Here is a 7,691-nt window from a genome sequence, read left to right as displayed (position 1 = left end):
GAGGCATTGCATGCTAATGTTCCCCTAACCAGAGAACCTCCCCCTTGCTCTCAGACACAGCTTTATTTACACTTGTGGCATCCAGGCCAGGGTGACACACATGTCAAATGGCAAATGTAAAATGGCGATAGTGTTTTTTGGTAGAAATGTAAATCTGTACATTGCCATCCATGCAGAGGACAGGGTGATGAGCTGAAAAGGGTCAACGCATCGGGTACACTACAATTTTTTTCCTCTGCAGCTTACAGTATATTTTAACATTTTTCCTCGTCATTTCCATAATACGCTCTCTGTAAAGTTCACAAAATCTCAACATCTTGCCGACAATAAGACTTTTGCTCGGCCTTAAAGCCAAAAGTTGAATGTGTATGGCCGTCACACCTCTCCATGTACTCGTCTTTCTTGCTAGCTGACATGTCCTCCACCCCGTTAATATTTTTACAGCAGGTAGTGGGCCCAACATAGTTTTGATTTTCTTCTGCGTTAAAAAAAAGTGCGAAAACTGATCCTTTGAGGCTGAGAAACCGATAGCTTGTGGTAGTTTACTAAGCTTCATGGGAAATTGAAATTAACGAATCTATGAACCTCATTTCCAAATCGGGCAGCGTCACGAGAGACGACCACCTTGGGTTATCAGCTGCGGTTTTAGTTTTGCAGAAATCAGCTCCTTAATAATAAAGGAAGCGTCGTATCGGCCGGCGTTGAGGGCTATAAACCTATAGGATGAAAATGTGCCGCTGGTAAAGAACTGAACAAAGTCATGAGTGCAAGTGTTACCTTCAGGAAGGGGCGGCCATACAACCTTTGTGGCGTTAATGTAATTCGGGATGTGCGCGCCCGTCTCCTGCATTCAAAGGAGTAAAAGATATAAGGATCTGACTCCTCCATTGGTCCATCTCTCCGCATGTAACAAAGATGGTCATCGAATTTATTTCGACAAACAGTGCAGCGCAGACCATTACATTTATGTTCGGACTCACTATTTCGGGCCACAAAACGGTGACAACCATCACAGAATGTTTTACGCCTGCACAATGTTGGATTTGCGTGTGACAATCAAAGCACTTGCTCGAGCGACAATACACCCGACAGGTTGGACATCGGGATTGTTGGGCGCCAAGGCTTTCCACATAACTCTCTCTTTGACAAAGTCTACAAAAATACTATCAAGAATGATTGTACTTGTGATGAAACACCGAATTGCAACTCTCACAAGACGCTCCGATAAAATCCTTCATATTGTTGATGCCGTAGTAGTGGTCATCATGACGCAACAGGAAAATGGTTTTACCACTAGCTTGACAGTAACGCCAATCACCATGACTGTAGCACAACACTTTAATGTTGGCGTCCAGATGTGAACCACGCGGCTCTATACCTGGACGGCCAGCAGATTCCTCTAAGACCCTTTCAACCTAATTTTAATGTTGATTTAGCCATCAGAGAGAATATGTCGCTTGCCCATGTATCTGGGAAGCAAGATATGGCAATAGATGGTGAAGAATTTATGGACGGTTTCACCTTCTTTGCGTTTGATTTATCGGCTGATCAAGAACCAGAAGGACATTTCTCGCTCATTAAAACAGGTAACCTACGCGCTGAAGTTCGGTTTGCTCTACCGACCCCCCCCACACGATAAACACGCTTGTTTTTGCAATCAATCCCAGCATTCTGGAAATTATTAACAGGAGAGAGATCTTGTATGATTTTAACTGATGATGGATAATCTACAACTCACACCACTGATGAAGGCCGATCGCTATACACAACGCATAATCGCAGGGGTTGTTTCCGAGTGATTTTCTACCGTCGCACAGAGTGAATCACAGACCGTCTGCATGGATTGTGAACACCGACACATCAGGCCACAGCGGTCGGCACTGGATATTGATCCTACTCGGCGATGATAGGAAGGCCATATTCTTTGATAGCTATGGCTTTTGTCTGGATAATATTCTCTTTCCTCGCGATTTTGTGACATTCTTGAACAAGAATCGCGAGTCTTATCGTTACCAAAACTCTCAATTCCAGGATACATTCAGCAGTGATTGTGGCCATTATTGTATCTATGTTTTATATCATCTAGATACAAGGTTTGGCCTTTCAGTAAGGTGATACTCCGCTTTAGTAACGATTTACAAAGAAATGATGCCGTGGTATCTGGATTTGTATCTTCTCTCTTATCTGCACATTCAGACTCTTTATAGACCACGCTGTATGCGACTTTCTGATCACAGCTAACTTTTTAATAGTTACCGGCCGTGGTTTTCCTTAGCTCTATTTGTTATATTTCCTCAGTGTAATATACGAGACTAACTTGATGTAAATACTTTGATGCCCAAAAATGACAAAAGTATTCTCGGAGTGATTCCTTTATTGGCTAACAAGAAAAAAAATAAAAAAAAAAAATATATATATATATATCGATCATATACATATTTGTTTCCAAGAATACTTTTGTCATTTTTGGGCATAAAAGTATTTACAGTGATTTTTCCGGCTAACATGGTGCCACAATGTGACTTTGTATTGTACATTTAGACTAACTTGACTAATTCAAGTGTCCGGCCATTTGTCTCGAACTTCCTCTCTGAAGTGTCTTGTGTCTACATAAGATCTGCGACTGAATCATTCTGAGCTGCAATTATCTTTAGAACGATAAAATCTTTTAACATGTCTTTGCTTTTTTTTTTTTTTTTACAAACCTATAAAATAATAAAATATATGCCCGAGCAATAAGAATCACACTGTCAAACAAGAATAAATAAACTGTTTTTGGATATAAAACTCATATAAAATGAGAATCACACCATCAAATAAGAGTAAATAATCTGATAGCAACATCGAAACTCATATAAAATGCTGAACAAGATACAACAGAAGAGCTGATGAGGAAGGGGACGGGGCGGTGAGGAGGAGGAGGAGGAGGAGAACTCTTTGATACTCTTTGATGGGGGCGTGGCACCTGTCAGATTGAGTTTGACGAAACATACCCCGGATACACTACTTATCAGCGTCAGTGTGAAACATTAGACTCCGGGGTGAGGCCTGTCCGTGGATCTGGCCGGAGGAAGCTGCTTCCCTCTTGGCTTCACTTCACTCTTTGGAGTCCTCAGCTCTCGCTCTACAAACTCTGCTTTGTTCTCTGTTCCCCAGACTCACAGCTCAGGATGTTCTGCTCCTCTCCTCTTCTGCTTCTGGGACTTATCTTCTTCTCTTCGGGAAGTTTTGGAGCCGTCATTGTAGGTAGGTGTCCCTGAGCTTTGAGATCACAGGGTGGGCACCGTCCTGAGGGCCTGGTTGGGATGAGTCTAGAATCAGAAAAGAAAAGGGTCCAGGATCAGGAGGAGAAAGGGTTGAGGTTCAAGATTAAATCTAGGATCAGGTGAAGATCCCAGATCAGAAGAGGAGAAGCTCAAGGGTGTGAGGGTCTAAGAGAGGAGAGGACAGAGTTCAGCAGGATCAGTAGAGTAGAAGCTTCACAATCAGGAGAAGGTCTGAGATCAGGAAAGGAAATGATCCAGGATCTGCAGAGGATGGATTCAGGATTAGGAAAGTTTTCAGATGATAAGAGGGTCGATAATCAATATAGCTGAAGGTCCAGGATCAGGAGAAGTCAGGTTACAGCATTAGGAGAGCCGTGAGCCCAGGGTAATTGGTTGAGGTTTCATAGATGGTGATGATGATAGTTGGGGTAGGGATACTACTTTCCATGTAGTCATAGGATATTATGGGTTAGGATGGTATGATATACGTTATGAGGTCTGGGTTATGAGTACGGTTTGGATTATTATGTGTTAGGATGGTACGATACAGGTTATGGGGTCTGGGTTATGGGAACATTTGGGGTTATTATGGGATAGGTTGGACGATGCAGGTTATGGAGTCCAGGTTATGGGACCAGTTGAGATAATTAGGTTGGATGATGCAAGTTATTTGGTCCAGGTTATGGGTACAGTTGGGGTCATTATGGGTTTGGTTGGACAACATAGGTTATGGGGTCCAGGTTATGGGGACAGTTGGAACTGTTAGGGGTTAGGTTGGACTATGCAAGTTATGGGGTTCAGGTATGGGAACAGCTGGGATTATTATGGGTTAGGATGGTTTGATACAGGTTATGGGGTCCATGTTATGGGCACAGTTGGGGTGAGTATGGGTTAGGATGCTACCATACAGCTGATATATTGCATTGTCTCTGTCCTCAGCCGGGAGGAGGGGGGATTGTAAACATTTCTTTTCTTTGTGTCTGTGAGTAATAAAAGACACAGAACCTGTCAGTGACACAACCGGAGTCTGGTGTCACCTCCTGCGCTGTGTCCCGGGCCCAGCTTGTATGTTTAATGAGGCGCGGACATCCTGAGAGCGTCTGATACTCCAGGACTCAGCATCTGACTCCTCTACATTACACACAGCAGCGGTGTCATATATACACATACACACACTCTTATTACAGTGTCTTGAAAAAGTCTTCATACCCCATGAATTTTTATTAATTTTTTCTTGTACCACCCACAAATTGAAATGTATTTTATTGGGATTATATGTGATAATAACACAAAGTAGCAAGTATGTGTGAAGTGTAAAGGAAATTATACAGGGTTTTCTAATTATTGTGAAAATATAAATCTGATAATTGTGAGGTGCATTTTTATTAAGCCCCCTGTAGTCTGATACCGCTATATAAAATCCTGAGTGACCAATCGCCACCAGAAGTCACATAATTAGTACATTGCGTCCACCTGGGTGTGATTTCTTCTCAGGATAACTACAGATGTTCTGTGAAGTCATCAGAGGTTTGTGTGAAGACATTAGGGATAAAACAGCATCATGAAAACCAAGGAGCCCACCAGACAGGTCAGGGATAAAGATGAAAACCAAGGAGCCCACCAGACAGGTCAGGGATAAAGATGAAAACCAAGGAACCCACCAGACATGTCAGGGATAAAGATGAAAACCAAGGAGCCCACCAGACAGGTCAGGGATAAAGCTGAAAACCAAGGAGCTTACCAGACAAGTCATGAATAAAGAAGGGGAGAAGAGTAAAGCGAGGATAGGTTATAGAATATAAGAAGATATATATCGCAGTATTTAATGTGTCACGGCATATATGTGCAATCACAGAACAGTGTACCTCCTAACTTTTAGGCTGTGCGCCCATAATAAGTTTTAGACGCTGTGTATTTTTGCTGTCATAAACGTAGCGTCTTACAGTTCCAGCAAAGCAGATGGGATTTATAGAAATCTTGCGCCCTATGAGTTTCTTTTTTTACTCAGTGTAAACTGACCTGCAGTGCGCGATTCAAATCCACAACATGTCGTCTTCTCTTGCGGGTACGCTGAGTTTTCTGTGCAGATTTTCTCCATAGAATTTCATTAGATGCTGAAAATCCGCAGGTAAAAGACACACCTGCTGCGGAACTCATAAAAACCCAAGTAATCCGCAAAGTCAAACACCAGGAAGTATCAAAAACAAAGCATCTTTATTTAAAACATGACATACGAACAAGAGACAAAACACGCAGCGTCAAAAACTAGATAAAAATGCATGTAACGCACACAGTATGTTGGCCCTTGCATAGTATGATGGCCCTCACACAGTATGTTGGCCCTCGTATAGTATTATGGCCCTCATAGAGTATTGTGGCCCTCATACAGTATGATGGCTATTGCATAGTATGGTGGCCCTCACACAGTATGGTGGCCCTTGCATAGTATGATGGCCCTCACACAGTATGATGGCCCTTGCATAGTATGGTGGCCCTCACACAGTATGGTGGCCCTTGCATAGTATGATGGCCCTCACACAGTATGATGGCCCTTGCATAGTATGATGGCCCTCGCATAGTATGATGGCCCTTGTACAGTATGCTGGCCCTCACACAGTATGGTGGCCCTTGCATAGTATGACGGCCCTCACACAGTATAATGGCCCTTGCATTATATGATGGCCCTCACACAGTATGATGGCCCTCGCACAGTATGTTGGCCCTCGTATAGTATTATGGCCCTCATAGAGTATTGTTGCCCTCACACAGTATGCTGGCCCTTGCATAGTATAATGGCCCTCACACAGTATGATGGCCCTTGCATAGTATGATGGCCCTCACACAGTATGATGGCCCTTGCATAGTATGATGGCCCTCACACAGTATGTTGGCCCTCGCCTAGTATGATGGCCCTTGCACAGTATGCTGGCCCTCACACAGTATGGTGGCCCTTGCATAGTATGATGGCCCTCACACAGTATAATGGCCCTTGCATAGTATGATGGCCCTCACACAGTATAATGGCCCTCACACAGTATGTTAACCCTCGCACAGTATGTTGGCCCTCGTATAGTATTATGGCCCTCATAGAGTATTGTTGCCCTCATACAGTATGATGGCTATTGCATAGTATGATGGCCCTCACACAGTATGATGGCCCTTGCATAGTATTATGGCCCTCACACAGTATGCTGGCCCTTGCATAGTATGATGGCCCTCACACAGTATGATGGCCCTTGCATAGTATGATGGCCCTCACACAGTATGATGGTCCTTGCATAGTATGATGGCCCTCACACAGTATGTTGGCCCTCGCATAGTATGATGGCCCTTGCACAGTATGCTGGCCCTCACACAGTATGGTGGCCCTTGCATAGTATGATGGCCCTCACACAGTATAATGGCCCTTGCATAGTATGATGGCCCTCACACAGTATGATGGCCCTTGCATAGTATGATGGCCCTCACACAGTATAATGGCCCTTGCATAGTATGATGGCCCTCACACAGTATGATGGCCCTTGCATAGTATGATGGCCCTCACACAGTATGTTGACCCTCGCACAGTATGTTGGCCCTCGTATAGTATTATGGCCCTCATAGAGTATTGTGGCCCTCATACAGTATGATGGCTATTGCATAGTATGATGGCCCTCACACAGTATGCTGGCCCTCACACAGTATGGTGGCCCTTGCATAGTATTATGGCCCTCGCACAGTACGCTGGCCCTCATACAGTATGATGGCCCTTGCATAGTATGATGGCCCTCACACAGTATGGTGGCCCTTGCATAGTATGTTGGTCCTCATATAGTATTGTGGCCCTCATACAGTATGATGGCCCTTGCATAATATGATGGCCCTCACACAGTATGGTGGCCCTTGCATAGTATGATGGCCCTCACACAGTATGGTGGCCCTTGCATAGTATGTTGGTCCTCATATAGTATTGTGGCCCTCATACAGTATGATGGCCATTGCATAGTATGATGGCCCTCACAAAGTATGGTGGCCCTCGCAAAATATGATGGCCCTCACACAGTATGGTGGTCCTCATAAAGTATTATGGCCCTCATATAGTATTATGGCCCTCATACAGTATGATAGCCATTGCATAGTATGATGGCCCTCACACAGTATGTTGGCCCTCGCATAGTATTATGGCCCTCATAGAGTATTGTGGCCCTCATACAGTATGATGGCTATTGCATAGTATGATGGCCCTCACACAGTATGGTGGCCCTTGCATAGTATGATGGCCCTCACACAGTATGGTGGTACTCATATAGTATTATGGCCCTCATATAGTATGATGGCCCTCACACAGTATGATGGTCCTTACATAGTATGATGGCCCTCACACAGTATGGTGGCCCTCGCATAGTATGATGGCCCTCACATAGTATGTTGGCCCTCGCATAATAT

At 44.1% G+C, this 7,691-nt stretch overlaps 1 long non-coding RNA gene across 1 annotated transcript in view; it reads left to right on the top strand.

The window, feature by feature from the left end:
• Nucleotides 1-2,948: 2,948 nt before the first annotated feature.
• LOC141257890 (uncharacterized) overlaps nt 2,949-7,691 on the top strand; it is a 35,113-nt gene continuing 30,370 nt past the window's right edge. The window contains exon 1 of the long non-coding RNA XR_012318114.1: nt 2,949-3,246. This is a non-coding gene — a long non-coding RNA (uncharacterized lncRNA). The remainder of the gene's footprint in view (nt 3,247-7,691) is intronic.

Source organism: Phyllobates terribilis, unplaced genomic scaffold (genome assembly GCF_046119375.1).
Source record: "Phyllobates terribilis strain yellow unplaced genomic scaffold, ASM4611937v1 Scaffold_3__8_contigs__length_932513732, whole genome shotgun sequence".
Taxonomy (NCBI): domain Eukaryota; kingdom Metazoa; phylum Chordata; class Amphibia; order Anura; family Dendrobatidae; genus Phyllobates; species Phyllobates terribilis.
Note: the sequence above shows the minus strand (reverse complement) of the source record. Positions and strands in the feature narration are given on the sequence as shown.